This window comes from Amblyomma mixtum, chromosome 4 (assembly GCF_055824585.1).
Source record: "Amblyomma mixtum isolate Tamu chromosome 4, ASM5582458v1, whole genome shotgun sequence".
Classification (NCBI taxonomy): Eukaryota; Metazoa; Arthropoda; class Arachnida; order Ixodida; family Ixodidae; genus Amblyomma; species Amblyomma mixtum.
The window spans coordinates 8,336,607-8,353,263 of NC_143015.1; positions in this window are offsets into that span (position 1 = coordinate 8,336,607).

The following is a 16,657-nucleotide window of genomic DNA, read 5'->3' on the forward strand; positions in this document are numbered from 1 at the left end:
CGAAAGCGCATGACTTCCGGCACACTTTTTGGCCTGCAGTTCGGACAGCGAGGGCCTGTCGCGCTGATGGAGACGACGCATGTCGCGCTGGTTGTGACAAAGCAAAACATTCCGCGCAGTGTTCGATAATGCGCTGGGGCAGGCCACGCGCCAGCTTTCGATGCTTCCCTGCTGAAAAAAGTTGTATGATGCAATAAACTCATACAAATATCATAGACTTATCATACAAATCATTGAAAATTATCATTCAAATTTCTGTAAAATCATACAGTCATCATAGAGATGTCATAGAATAACATACATATTGTATGAGAGAAGCCAACAGCCACAGAAACCTAGTAGCACAGGGGATTTTTTTAAATTTTTTTTGTGGTGTTGGTCAAGTAAGAATATTACTGAATATGTTGTCGCTTAAAGATAAATGATTAGAAAAACAGAAGAAAAAACAACCACATGCCGCCGGTGGGATCCGAACCCACGACCTCCGAATTACGCGTCCGGTGCTCTACCTCTGAGCTACGGCGACGGCTGTCAAACCTTCTGCTTTCGGGGTATTTATGAAATGAACGGCGGCGCAACAAGAAGAACACAACAAGAGAGGGGACACCACATGCGCACACTACCAACTGTTTTATTGCATGGAAAGGAGGCATATTTAAACATACAGCTCAGGCATGACACTAATCGCATTATCGCTCAGAACCCAACACGTGGAAAAGAAACAGCAACCTCAGGATAAAAGAAAAAAGAAAAAAAACCTTAACCTCTGCAGAAAAAACTAAAAGATTTTGATAACAGAACTTTGAGCAGGCCATCTCGTAGCAAAAGCAGAGTCAAACAATGCAGAGTTGGTAGTGTGCGCATGTGGTGTCCCCTCCCTCGTTGTGTTCTTCTTGTTGCGCCGCCGTTCATTTCATCATGCACCAACTCGCCCCTCAGGCCATTCTTCTCGGGGTATTTATGTTTACAAATAACCTAACCTTGCGAGTGTTCATCAGCGCCACCCACTTTCGTAAGCGGCGGACGTGGAACGTCCGGAGTTACCGCTGGCGTGACGTAGAACGCCATCGAACGGCGAGGGTGGAAGCTGTGTGAGAACCCTCTTGTGCTTCCTATGGCGTCAAGGCTGCCAGAACCGAGGCCCTCGCTAAGCAATTAAGCAAACAAGGGAAAGGGAATGAGGGGCTCCTTTATAAATATGAGAGAAGCCAACAGCCACAGAAACCTAGTAGCACAGGGCATTTTTTTTATTAATTTTTTTTTCTGGTGTTGATCAAGTAAGAATATTACTGAATATGTTGTCGCTTAAAGATAAATGATTAGAAAAACAGAAGAAAAAACAACCACATGCCGCCGGTGGGATCCGAACCCACGACCTCCGAATTACGCGTCCGGTGCTCTACCTCTGAGCTACGGCGACGGCTGTCAAACCTTCTGCTTTTGGGGTATTTATGTTTACAAATAACCTAACCTTGCGAGTGTTCATCAGCGCCACCCACTTTCGTAAGCGGCGGACGTGGAACGTCCGGAGTTACCGCTGGTGTGACGTAGAACGCCATCGAACGGCGAGGGTGGAAGCTGTGCGAGAACCCTCTTATGCTTCCTATGGCGTCAAGGCTGCCAGAATCGAGGCCCTCGCTAAGCAATTAAGCAAACAAGGGAAAGGGAATGAGGGGCTCGTTTATAAATATGAGAGAAGCCAACAGCCACAGAAACCTAGTAGCACAGGGGATTTTTTTTATTAATTTTTTTTCTGGTGTTGATCAAGTAAGAATATTACTGAATATGTTGTCGCTTAAAGATAAATGATTAGAGAAACAGAAGAAAAAACAACCACATGCCGCCGGTGGGATCCGAACCCACGACCTCCGAATTACGCGTCCGGTGCTCTACCTCTGAGCTACGGCGACGGCTGTCAAACCTTCTGCTTTCTGGGTATTTATGTTTACAAATAACCTAACCTTGAGAGTGTTCATCAGCGCCACCAACTTTCGTAAGCGGCGGACGTGGAACGTCCTGAGTTACCGCTGGTGTGACGTAGAACGCCATCGAACGGCGAGGGTGGAAGCTGTGTGAGAACCCTCTTATGTATGATATATCATACACATTGCATGATATTGCAACGGATAATTTCCGTGAAGATGACGTAGAGGAAGTGCCCAGTGTGTGCGCGCTTGCCGCTCCGGGCTAACTGTGATCTGTACCCCGTGCTCCGGTCGTGCTGGTGCCGACATAGACTTCGGGCCACGTAACATCTTTGGTGGAGGTGCGCGGTGGACGATCTCCACGCCACGCAGCTCCGAAGCGGTCGTCAGGCCGGGGCTACTACCATCATGGCTCCACCCGGCGAGTCACGAACCACTCCTGCTGCTCCCTTCGTGGTCATGCTCCTCCCCGTGACCCCGGTACCTTTTCTGGGATCGACGGCACCGATGTCTACGAATGGCTCAGCCTATATGAACGAGTGAGCACCTATAACCGGTGGGATCCGACCGTGATGTTGGCGAATGCCATCTTCTATCTTAGTGGCACGGCCCGGGTCTATTACGAAACCCACGAAGAAGAACTGACGAGCTGGGACACTTTTAAAGAAATGCTCCGTACATTGTTTGACAGACCCGATGACCGGAAGCTCTCCGCGAAGAAGCAGCTCGCGTCGTGCGCCCAGTCGTCAACCGAAAGCTATGTGGCATATATCCAAGATGTCTTGGCGCTCTGCCACAAGGTCGAGGCCGCCATGACCGAGTCCGACAAAATGAGCCATATTCTGAAAGGGATTGCGGATGATGCTTTTAACTTACTGGTTTGCAAAGACTGCACCACCGTGGACGCAATCATACCGCCTGTTCCGTATTTATCTGTCCGTGTTAGAAAAAATTCTCCTGCGCAAACTACTGGACTATATGGGCTCAAACGCCGATTACGAGGTAGCTTATGATGGTCTTCGTCTTTCGATATGTAATTTAACATCTAAACTTGCCTGCATTTTCAGGACTCGGCGAAAAACTGCATTCGGCTGCGGCCGAACTTTTCGTCCAGGCAAGCAAAGAAGCCACTTTGACAGGCTGCGCCATCTGGCGAGCGGTGAGGCAACCGATGCACGGCTTGGGGCGGGAATGCGCACCTCGCGCGGTTTCTTCGGATGTGCGTGTCGTCTGTCGTCTGCTCCTTGAAATTAACACCGCTCGCCAGATGGCCCAGTCTGTCACACTGGCTTCTTTGCTCGCCTGGACGAAAAGTTCTGCCGCAGCTGAATGCAGTTTTTCGCCGGTTCCTGAAAATGCAGGCAATTTTAGATGTTAAATTACTTATCGAAAGACGAAGACCATCATAAGGTGCCTTGTAGTCGGCGTTTTGAGCCCATATAGTTCAGTAGATTGCGCAGCGGAATTTTTCGTAACAGGGACAGATAAATACGGAACACGCGGTAAAAGAATGCCGTCATTTCGAACAGGTTAAAAGCCGCCGAATTCAACCGCAGTTTTCTCGGCTCCCTAATACGGCCGCCACTTCTTCCTGCGAGGAACGATTACCGCCCCACGCCTCTTCCGATGACGACTCCGTTGCCGGCACTATGACCCGCATCGTTCGCCGCGAACTGGAAGCCCTTGGGCCTGTTCTGCCCAGCACTGCACGGGCCTCAATCTGAAGCCCAATCCCGGCCCGGGCCCGCGACCTGAAGCCCGAGCCCGGCCGAGGCCCGCGGCTTCAAGCTCGGGCCCGGCCCAGGCCCGCTAAATTATCGCTCTAGCGAGCCCGGCCCGGACCGTGAATCCCGGAGTGAAGCCCGGGCCCGGCCCGGCCTGTTTCACAATAACGCTTGCGGTATACTGCTCACTCTGAGCACATAGACCGCTACTAGACCGGCAAGAAACTGGCCGACAAAGGTTCTGAAACCACAGTTTGGCTTGCAGAAAGTTGGTTCTTTTTAACCCAGAAGGAAGTGATTAAGAATAATGCTCGCCAGGCCCGTCTTTTGGACAGTGATCTCGTGTAGGTGCGCAAAGATAAACTCTGAAGTTCCGAGAGCCAAAAAAAAAAAAAAAGGCCTGCATACGCGCGTAATAGACTACTTTGCATTCCCCCATGATTTTAATCAGTTATATTTTGCCGCCCGGAAGAATAAACATTAAAGCTGCCTAGCAAGCAAGGGGATGACATTTTTTTAGTGAACGCGATCTCACAGGTTGAACTCATAGCTTAACTAGTCGCCTTTGAGCAGAAAAGAAAAGCTAAAAGGCTTTCACGGTGTGTGTTTTGAAGACTATAAGCGTCCTAAACTAATATGTCCTTCCAGAGCGCATTTCTAATATTTTATAGGTATGTTTTGGGATGACGAACGATCGATGGCCAATATCGTATGGCCAATTAGGACCCGTTAAATTTTACTCTTGCTGGTGGAGGAGAAGATAACGCGCGAACCACGCGATGCCTTACGGGGCAAAACATTTGTCATGTCAACCAGGCTGAAGAAGCGAGGAGGGATAGATGTGGTTATGAGATGAGATTTACAAACTCTCAATGAGATTTACAAAGCTTTGGTGGCTATTTCATTTACGAGACGTTCCGATAAGCTGATCAAAAAGAAAACCAAACGCGCTTTTGTTTGTGAATTTTCTCACATCAGAAAAATATAGCTATAGAATAAAAGCTACGTTTCGGCGGCTTAAGGGCCCAAGAGGAGTCAGGCTGTGAGAGACACTAAAGCAGTATTTAAAATTTCACCAGCGCTGCGACTAGGAACAAGAAACAGAGAAGGAAGACAAGGACAAGCGCTACTAACAACTGACAGTTGTTAGTAGCGCTTGTCCTTGTCTTCCTTCTCTGTTTCTTGTTTCTAGTCGCAGCGCTGGTGAAATTTTAAAGATGTACCAACTAGCTCAAACCACCATTTTGCTACACTAAAGCAGAGGGCTCCGGATAATTTCGACCACCTGAGTTTCTTCAACGAGCAATGATACTACAAAGTACATGGCTGTCATGCTTGCCGACTAAATGGAAATGCGGCCACCGAGGCTAGGAGCAAACCCTGGTTGACCGGCTCAGTAATCAAGCGCCTTGACAACTAAGCCACCGCGGCGTGCAAATAAGGAAATAAGGAAATAAGTCAATAAATAAAGCTTAGTTTTTTTCTCATGCGTACTATAACCCATAGCTCATCCGTGTCGCTGCTCCAATGCCGCAGTTGTGTACTTCAATCTGCAATAGTGAATTAATAGTCGGACACCAGCCGTTTCTGTCCGCACCCAAACCCAGCTCGGGTCCGCAGCTTTAAGCCCGAGCCCGGCCCGGGCCCGCAACTTCAGGCCCGGGCCCGGCCCAGGCCCGGAAAAACAGTTCATTTCCCGGCCCGGGCTTTCGGGCCGGCCCGAGCCCGTGCAGTGCACTAATGTGCACTATCAGAAGCCCGGACACCCCCCTCCTCCCCAGCCACCTCTCTCTGTTTATCGTCGCACCTATTATTCTCCGCACTGTTATCGCAATCCCAATGAGTGGCGTACGGCAGACGACCGCCCCATCTGCTTCCGGTGTTCTCGCATTGGCCACATCGCCCGACATTGCCGCAGTCCATGGTCTTCACAGGCCGCAACGTCTGCCCCTCCTTCTACAGTCCCACCTCGACCCGCACCTTCTCGCCCCGAGCCCTTTCCGAATCATCTGAAGCAGCCGTTCACCCTCCACGCCGATTCTCCCGCTCTCCGTCGCCGCAGGGCCGCCGCTCTCGCTCCCCACAGTCGCCTTCTACAAGCCGCTCCCATTTGGAAAACTAAATGATGCAGCTCCCGGAGGTGACGCTGCATCAACGACCCGGACCACAAATCCTCTCTCGACCTCTCGACCAAATCTCCTGGACGTCTTTATCGACCGTGTTCCTGTGCGCGCTCTGATTAACACCGGTGCTCAAATATCAGTGATGAGTGCTGCCCTCTGCCGTCGCCTCCGCAAAGTCCTCACGCCTGCAATGTCCCGTGTGCGTGTCGCGGATGGTGGCACGCCTGCTGTCGACGGTACGTGTGCCGCGCGCGTTACTATTGCCGGCCACAGTATACCGGTTCAATTCACCGTGCTGACCACCTGTGCCCATGACCTCATTCTTGGCTTGGATTTTCGACTGACCATTCCGCCCTCATGGACTGCTCGGATGGCGTCCTACACCTCGAACTTCCACTGCAGAATTCAGAACCCCTGCGACTGTTCAGTACCGATTATGCTCGCCTGTCCTCCCGAAGCGCCTCTTTCGTTCCACTGATCCCATCTCGCCCAGTTCCTGATGGCGACTATCTCGTTACGCCCAACCTTGACCTCCTGCTGATCCGCAACGTTGCCCTACCTCATACCATCGCCACCATCCAAGCTAACGCCCTCTCTCTGCCTTTCCTCAACTTCGGCGTCTCTTCACAAGTGCTCCCGTCCGGCATCTGCGTGGCTACACCATCTCCTCTCGCTCCTTGCCACGTCACTCAGTTGGTCAACACTCCTATTCAAGGACACTGCCACCCCGCGCCGGCAGTCTCCACAGTCGCCCGACGCCTTCACGACCATGATGGCCACCGACCTAAGTCCCGCCCAAACCGCCCAGCTTCGTGCCCTTCTCGAATCTTTTTCGGATATTTTGGATGTGAACAACACGACAACGTAACAATATTCTATGATGAATGCTCTATGAGATTATAAGCACCACAGAACCTTTTTTCAGCAGGGTTATCTTCAAACAGGAACTGTTCTGGGGCTAAACCGCGGTGTTGCCAGAACAAAAAACGTTCTACGAAACGGCGTGTACTTATCATTCGTAGATAGCGGACAGTCGTGGTAGCACTTCTGACGCAGCGGTTAAACGATGCGCCTTTGCCTCGAAAGGTGTCAGTTTCAAACCGAGCCACCGATGGTTCTCCAGAGTCGAAGGTTGCGCTCCCCAGGCTACCTATCAAGACAAATCTTTAAGCGCTACCTGACAAGGCGGGCAGTTTGGTCACAATTGGGCGTGTAGGTTTTGATGACGTCACAAGTTCACATAGACTGGGTGGCAAGCGACCCAGTTGCGTTTTTCTTCACCACCCCGACGACGAAACTGACGACGCCAGATTCTCTGCAGAACGGAAGTCTTAGCGCTACCGCTTTTAAATGAACGGCACTGCAATTCAAGCTGCCTGCAGGATTGGTAAGAAAAAAGGGGGATTCGAGTCGAAAAAGTTGAAGGCGAGCTGTGGTGTCAGCATTGAATGAAACGCGAGCAAAGCAGTTGAAATTTGAGTAGCACAGAAACGTTGGATAACGCTTAACGCACCCTTACGAGTAGAATGCGATAGCACTAATTTAGAGATGGCTTTCGCGCAAGTACTTCATAAACTCTTTCATAAACTCGTTCATCCTCATACCGCTCCTCATACCGCTCCTGACGCAGTGCTGCATGCAGTAAGAGATGCGCCACTGCCCAGTCATGTATAGCTGTATCAAACATAGGATTCAGTGGGTCCTTTAAAGCGAATTTTCCCCCACAGTTCTTCGAGAGGCTATCTCTCGACAAATGGGCAGGTGGCACAGTCCTCCGTTTGCGTGCGATCCCGCATAGTTTTGCTGGGCGAGCAAGGAAGCTATCGCAGTGCGGGTGCCGGAACCCGTGCCTCGACCCTGTCTCATGATGCCTGCGAGCAAATGCGCCATGGGATGCACTAACCGTGCCAAGAGAGGCATCCGCTTTTTTCGTTTTCCGCGGGACGAGAATCTCCTGAAGGTGTGGGTGCACACAATGCGTCGAGATAAATGGAAGCCAAGACCGGCAGATAGGATACGCGGAGCGCACTTCAGCTCTGGTAAGAAGCATTCCTTTCTTTCACTTGCTGATTTGGAGAGCTAGCGAGGTGAATGGCACTGTGAACTTTTTTCTCGTCTTACCCGCCAACGCAGGCGCCCCGTCCTCGTTACCGGACCACCCGGACCGGGTGCCCAGCGTTTTCTCATTCAAGAAGAGAAATCCCAGCGCAGACATGAAGAAGTGGGGTCGTTTTGAGCGGACAATGAAGCGAAAACGCCATTCAGGTACAAAAGTCCTTCATTACGAATGCTCTCCGTCGTTGCTTGTGCACGCGTGTTTATAATACAGGTGGTAGTTGGATGCGTTTACGCGTGCGCTTGTGGCCCGTGCAGAGCGCCGTGTTGTATTTATGGTAACTTTGTCCACATAAAGTAAGCAAATTACATTTGATGTACCAGTAGGCGCTGCGTCCTTAATAACAGAAGCGGATTTATTTGTCACTCACGGAGGATGCATTGCGGTGTGGCTGGCGGTCATGCTCGCACCACGGATGCAATAAGCTTTCTGCCAAAAAATTAAGGGCCAGTATGGTTTTCCCTATAAATTTCTTAACTGGGCTCCCCCATCCCCCTCCATCCCTTTAATTTTCCCATTGCTTAAGAAGCAACCCATATGCTTTTTTACAGGACTAGAGCAGATTGGGTTGACGACATCGTTTGCTTTATTGCCTTCATATATCGCACAAATATTTAAGGAGATCCAGTTACGACTGCTACAGCCTGCTTTTAAGCGACCATTAGTGCCATTCCATGTTAGCTACCACGCGTATTACATATGGCATCGGATAATCGAAGGACATTATTTTTGCATTCAGTGAATAAAGTTAGGCCTGCTTTTCTTGGTGAATGTGCCCATTTAAGTGTGCTTACAGGTAAAGACATACAGGTACAGCTGTTGAAGTATGCCTATGTATACCTGTGTGACCACTCACTATATTGTAACTGTTACAGGCAATAGGGACTTGGGCTTCACATCATCAGCCGATCACCATGACCACACTATGAAAGGTAAGCTTTGAACACTAAGCTTAGTTGCAGATATGCTGGCAGAAGTGCTATGTGCTGCCCATTTCTTGAGAAGGTACAGCAAACACCTGACAGTAAATGTGGTGTTGCGCTTGTTAACTGCACCACTGCACCTGTTAACTGCTTGTTAACTGTCTTTCACCAGGCCGGCATTGCAGAAGATGATATTAGAGCTGCTTAACTATATATTTGCATGTGTCTAATGACTGAGCTGCTGCGCCCTGTGTATTCATGTATATGTCTGACGCTTGAAATAATTAACTTTTGTTACAGACAGTAGGCACATGGCACACATCTCAGCAGTGCCACGACAACAGTAATATAACTAAGCCCTCAGCACTTGAATTAAGCTGCATAATACTGGTTGAAGTCTGGCGTGGAGCTGTTTTCTTGGTTACGAGGTACAACCAACATTGTAAGCTAAATGCAACTTTGCATTTCATAAAATTGCCTCTTTGAAGTGTTCGGCTTAAGTGTTCAAAGATGTATTTAGAGCTGTTGAACGATGGCTACACATACCTCTCTTATCAGGAAAAAATTTGACTTGTTGCAGACAGTATTCACTTGGCGCCGCCCTCAACAGAGGACTGTGATCTCAGTACTATAGGTAAGCTGCCACACCTGAGCTTAGCTACATGAGTTGCAGGTTATAGCAAGGCGTGGTGCCATTTTCATTTCAAGGAAGAACAAACTCTTGGGGATGTACGCAGTGCTGCATTATGTATGCACGTGAAGCTACCGCAGCATGCCTGCAAGAACACTTTATATTTTAACTCTTATTGCAGACAGTGTGCACTTGGACTTCACATCAGCTGATTGCCATGACCATGCTACAGAAGGTAAACTTTGAGCACTTAAACGAAGCTCAGCTGGAATTATGTTGGTTTAAATGCTGTGTGCTGCTTTTTTCTTAAGAAAGAGAACTGAACAAGGGCTGAGAGGAAGCCTCAGTTCGCAAGCCAAGCCAGCGTTTTGACAACGGGAATTGTCTTTGTCTGGGCCCAGGCGAAGACAAGTGCCGTTGTCAAAACACTGTGTACTCATCTTTTTCACTTGTTCCACCTTTTTCTCAAGAAGTTACAGCGAATGCTTCAAGCTAAACGTGAGGTTGCATTTGTTAACTTTACCTTTTGCGTGAGGCCGACATGCCAAAAGATAAAATTAGAGCTACTGTGAACCATGCATGTGTGTGCGTGTGTGTGTCACCATTGAAAAATTTAATTCTTGTTACACAGACACACTTTGCAGTCACTGCAGTCACACTTTGGTGCAGGGAAAATGCTGAAAACCAGTGTACTCTGCATTGTCAGTGCAAGTTACTCAACCCCAGGTGGTCGAAATTATCTGTTGTCCTCCACTACAGCGTCCCTCTTAGCCCAAGTCGGTTTGGGACGTTAAACCCCATAAGCATAAACCTAAGTCTTGTTATAGGCGGTGAGCACATGGAGGACACCTTGACTGAGCACCATGATCACAGGATTGAAGGTAAGCCGTCAGAACGTGAACTAAGCTGCCCAGTATGCTGGTTGAAGTGGAGTGTGCTGTGATATTGTTGGGTGCAACGCACAGCCAACACTTTTAATTAGTTGTTTATTTATTGATGCCTCACAGGCCTGAAGAGCATTTGGTGAGGGGCATCAAGGAAAACAAATATATGCAGAAATAATAAACCACGATACCAGTACAGCGGACATGGCACAAGGCAAATCCTGGAACACAAAGTTGATCGAAAATGGAGTACAGATGACGTGTGAACAAAATAATACAAAGTACAAATAAAGAAACACAAGTATTGAAAAAAGTGGTAATCTGGCGTAATCAAAAACAGTGGTACATCAGAAAACAATATTAAGAGCAACTGAAACTGTACAACATTTAAATCAATGCCACAACAAAAAGTGCATTACAGGGCGTTTTTAAACTCTACAGGATCAGGACAAAAAATGCCAAGTGCAGTGTTGCGCTCATTGAATTTGGCTCTTGAGTCAGGCTCATGTGTAAATAAAAGATGCAATTAGAGCTACTGATGCATGCCTCCAGACAACAGTTTGACCACTCCTTTCATTGCAGACGAGCCATGGGTTCCAACCACTAGTCTAGGTCACGAGAATGGCTCTGAATGTATTTTTCAAGACTTTAACTAGGTGTAGCTTGTGCCTTGAGCCTATACATCCTATTTTTGCTTGTTTTTGGGACAAGGATATTTCTCAGATTTTCTCTTGCATCCTGTGGTTTGCATGGACAGTGATTCAGATTTCGGTTGAGTGTTTTGGTGGGATGAAGGCAAATGCAGTGGCATGCATTTAGGATTATCTTTGCAGTGTTTTTGCTAATAACTTTTGTTACGTGAGCATTGTCATAACGTGAGAAGTGCCTTTTACAGTTTGTTATAAGCAATACATTCTTCATACTAATACAGTATTTATTTGCAGTTCCAAGGAGAGATGCTGCTGCTGCACTCCTGGATTTGTCTACAAGACAACCAGACATCGACGGCATGGCATCAGAGATTTCATTACCAAAGCAGTAGATTTGCACCCGACTCTTTGGGGGACTGAGCTAGAGAAGAGATGGAGTCAGAAGTGTTATAACCAAGAACAACAGCAAACAAAGCAGAGATACCTTTTCCTTTTTAGATATGCAGTTAAAGCCTTAATGGCACTGTGCATTATTTTATTACAGTCTAAAGATTGCTATTAGAAACAGTATTTGAAACATCGGTACAAATGCTGTATTTGATCATTGCACCGTAATTAATGGAAGCGCTTCCGCATAGTGCAGGGGCAAGGTAATGAACCTTATCAGTGTGCGCCTTGTTACACATGATACAAGATCCAAATTTAACTGCATGAACTCCTTTTGTTGCATTATTATATTTTGATGCAAAACTGCATACAACAGCTGAGTCATCCACATTTGAGAATTTTACGTGGTGTCTATGGTATTCAGCTAACATGCCATAAACTACACGCTAATGTGGCTCTAATAAGGTAAGCTGTAGTCGGATGCAACTCTAAAAAAATGCATTTCCCTGAAAGGACTCCCCTTCAGCCAATGGCGACTAATTTTTATGACTTCTCGGTTAATCTTCTTGCCATCTTTTCTAAAACAAAAGCAAGCCGGTTGCTATGGTCTTTATCTGCCAGCTTTTCCTTTTCAGAAGTGACAGCTGGGTCCTCAAGCTCTCACATGCATGAACCCGAGCACAGTTTGAACACGAACCTGCATGCACACATGCAAGTCAAGTACCTTGAAAAATGTCACGAAGTATATAAATTAAGGAGGCAACTAGACATAATGGCCCAAGCAATGGCGCCACTACAGGAGCAAAACGCCACGCTAAAGAAAGGGCTACTGCCCGCCACATGGGGCTACCATGTCATAGCTGGCTCTTCAGAGAAAGTTAACTATTATACAGGGCTTCCCAATGAGGGAGCATTTCATTGGGTAGTAGCCCTCTTCAGGAATGCAGCCCAGGGTCTTGTGAAAGAGCCAATATCTCCAGAGGACCATGTGCTCCTAGTGCTGATGAGACTGCGTCTGGATGTGCACCCCTGCTTCCTTGCGGATTTGTTTGGAACTGGCAAAAACCCCATTTCCAAATTGTTTGAGATTGGAGTAACAATATTGGTGACCGAACTTAAGGGCCTCGTTGTGTGGCCAGATGACGAGTCATTCCACACGTGGAAGCCGGTGCTGTTCCAACAGAAGGCCTTCAGGCGTGTCACGGTGATAATAGACAGCACAGAGATTCGACTTCAAAAGGCAAGTGCAATAACGGCGCAAAGTGCTACATGGTCCACCTACAAGAACTCTAACACGTTGAAGTTCCTTGTAGGCATCACTCCAAATGAATTAATCTCCTGTATATCTGACTGCTGGGGTGGGAAAGTCAGTGATAAGTAGCTTGTTATCGAGTCTGATTTCACCACAAAATTAGACTATGGGAATGAGGTTATGGCGGACCTCGGCTTCAATGTTTACCAGGAGCTGGTAGCTCTTGGTGTAGGACTAGTTGTGCCAGCCTACACTAAAGGAAAGCGGCGGCTTTCAGAAAGAGAGGTCGCAACTTCTCGGGAGATATCTCGCCGGCGCATAAGAGTTGAACATGGTATAGGAAGAATGAAGAGGTATCACATTTTGAGAAATGTTATACCTTATTTTACGAAGGACTACCTGGATGAAATTATTGTTCTCATTGCTGCACTAACAAATTTAATTCCAAGGTACAATTAGTACTAGGTTTTGAGTGTGCATGAAGTGAAAAGAATAAAGTGATTTCAATCCAACTGTTGACTGTCTTCTGTAAGTGTCAGGATGACTTGTGAGCAAAGGCAACATTTACTCTTTATAAACAAACGTAGAACCGTAGGACAAATCGCCAATCTCAATTCGAACAGCAGACAAACTAAGCCATGACAACAAATTGCACAGCAACACTCACATAATGGACATAAAAATACTGCACTGTAGCAGAAGCTTGCATCGCTTCATTTGACCAGAGCAATTGTTAGCTGCCAGGCCAAAAACGTTCCATTCCCCACTGATTGCCAATCCGAGTTCTACAAGCACGCATACACACGAAGTCGTTGAAGGCAACACTCAAACTATGCTAAAAAAATACTGCACTGTATCAGAAGCCTGGAGAGCGTAGTTTCAGGTGAAAATCATGGTATGCTGCTTCACCAGAACCATTTCATTCACCAATAATGTATAACAGTAGGTGCGTCAGAAGCACACCCGCCACTGCTCGCTGGCTACAATACACAGCTACTGACCCGAAACATGCGGGTTTGTTTCCGGCTGTAGCAGTTTCATTTTAGTGGCGGCAAAATGGCAGAGGCCCACATATTGTGCGTTGTCGGCGCACATTAAAAACTCCAGGTGGTCGAAATTATCCAGAGCCCTTCACTACAGCACCCCTCATAGCCTGAGTCGCTTTAGGATATTAAGCCCCTACAAACTATAAACCAACCACCAAACAGCCACAGGGAAGTGCACTGTGCGGTGCATGTTAAAGAGCCCCAGGAGGTCGAAATTATCTACCTGAATCGTTTTGAAACATTAAATCTCGTAAACCAAATAACTGTGAAGTTGAAGGAGTACAGGCACGAAATTAGCCGCCGCGGTGTCTCAGTGGTTATGGTGCTCGGCTGCTGACCCGAAAGACGCGGGTTCGATCCCGGCCGCGGCGGCTGGAATTTCTTTGGAGGAGAAATTCTAGAGGCCCGTGTGCTGTGCGATGTCAGTGCACGTTAAAGAACCCCAGGCGGTCGAAATTTCCGGTGCCCTCCACTACGGCGTTTCTCATAGCCTTAGTCGCTTTGGGACGTTAAACCCCATAAAACCAAACCAACCAGACACGAAGTTATTGCTTGTGTGTTTTCTTCTTTGAAATGATATCTTACAATGCATGGTTCATCACATGGTACCCACCTGCGACCTCTAGAAAATTTAGTTGAATTTCTTCTTAATGCTGTTTGGGCTTCATCAGTTGAATGACAGCTGTAACATGTAGTTCGTGTTTAGGTAACGTGACACAAGAAGGTACATAACAGACAATATATTGTTTGTTGTCATTAGCTGCTAAAGCAGGCGGGCTTATTATATGTTTAGAAGTTGTAGGCAAATACAACCCGGTTATCCATGCATTCTATTTTGCATCTACTGAAAGAAGAAAACACGCAAGTAAAATTAGATGCGTATAGCCCTGAAAACTTGTGAAGCACATGTCTACTCATAATAATAACAATTTTGACATCTGCTTGTTTCCTTGTCAGCAGCTTTGGAAGTAGCGTGCCCCTGAAATAGCTCTCTAAGGCTGGCATGTCTCGCTCAAGGAAATCCTCCTCTCTCTGGATGCGCGCTATGGCAAAACCCTTTTTAGTCCAACAGATAGTCACAAAAAGAAACATTGGCGCATGCCATCTCCGCTTGAACCTGATACATGTAATCATGGCTTTCTTTTAGTTGCATATTTTCATTAAGGTAAAAGTTCTTGTTAACCACTTCATTAATGAGGCAGTTCCTGTATTTGTATGGACATTTCAGTTCAAGTACTCCTACGCCACAGCAACTGCAGCTAACTAAGCCATCAGGGCTGGCTGAAAGATGATAACATTTGCTTGCTATGTACAAGCCAGCGGAAGAGCACTTAAACTCAGTGTGGTGCTGTTCCTGATATGCTATGTATTGCTCCCGCGCCTGCTCTTCATGACCAATTCCATATTTCACTGCGTCAGCTTTCCTCCCATGTGATTCGTACGCCACGAGTGGCGACATTTGCCATCCTCCTTGCAAGACGTGCTGCAGAGTGCTGCTCTTGCACTTGACTGCTTTAGCTAAGACTGATCCAATGATCCGTCCACACCTCTGCTCATACCATGGGAGGCAGTCGCGCTGCAGACGTGTAGCAGCTTCCACCTCAACAGTTTTCTCATTGGTCATGGAGCCTCCCACTATACTGCTGATCTTTTGTTCCTTCTCCTGGCTGCTTCTGCTCTCCCATGAGCTGTCCAAAAGATCAAAGAAACTCTGTGGCAAGTTTGATATGCTCTCACACTCATGACTTCCACAGCTTGCTTCCTTCTCAGGACACTTGGAGTATGCAGTAAATATGGCTGCATGCGACAAAACAGCTTGCAGTGAGTCAAGCACGTCGGAGTACTTTTTCTGCGGGGCGAATGGTTGTGTCCACTTGCGCTTCATGCCTTGTGATGGCTTTCCGTGTTTATGCTTCACAACCAAAATATCAAGGATCCGGCAGGGCTCCACCTTGAATGGACAATTAAAGAATAAACCATTACAAATATGAGCTTGCTTCAAAGCACACTTGGTAGCTAATGCAGGTCTACTGAATGCTACCGCACTCCTGCTTGATCGTTTATAGCCTGTAGTATTGTTGATATAGCAGAACTTTTTGCTGGGCTAGTTGGTCCATTCTGACATTGGTGAAAACAGCGCGAAAGAAGAAGCCCGAAGGCGAAACGAGGAAGTGACAGGAAAGAGCGCTGACTGACAACTGAATTTATTGAGCGAAACTCGCGCAATATATAGGAAGGCAGTGCCAAAGATAGTCAGATGCAGTCAACGTCACATGGTGCAAAGAGCCATAAAATCGATAAAAACAAAACAAGGTGAAAAAGCTAACAGTGAACTGAATATCAAAAGGGGTGGTAACAAAATGAAAACTACACTCAATGACTATACACAGTTAATGTCACATGGTGTAAAGAGCCATAAAAGCGATAAAAACATAACAGGGTGAAAAGGCTAAAAGTCAGCAGAATCTCAAGGGGATGGTAACAAAAAATACATGATGAATTAAACAGTTAATGTCACAAGGTGTAAAGAGCCATAAAAACCGATAAAACATCCATAGCAGGTAACAAGGGTAAAACCGATAAAAAATGACGAAATGGAATTGTGGAAAGAATAAAAACTAACTGAATGTAACAACGTATGGCTAAAAACATGCACAGACCTTAACAATAAAACGATGAAACAGTGACACTCAACGATTGACACACGCGTAGTCAACAATACAAATTTAGCAATGTTGTTCCAAAAAGGCAAGTTCACTCCTGTACAATGATTTTGACGCGTCACTGACACATTCCAAGCCCTTTCTTTTTATAAAAAAAGCCTCCTTCAACTCCCGGGCTACGCTGTCTCTACTCCTATCAAGAACAATAGTGTCGCGTAATCGAGGCATGCATTTACAATCTTTGCAATGAAGCGCTAGATTAGAGCCAGTGCCTTTTTCAAGTGAGCGCTCATGTTCCCTTAAACGTTCGTTCAGGCACCTTCCGGTTTGACC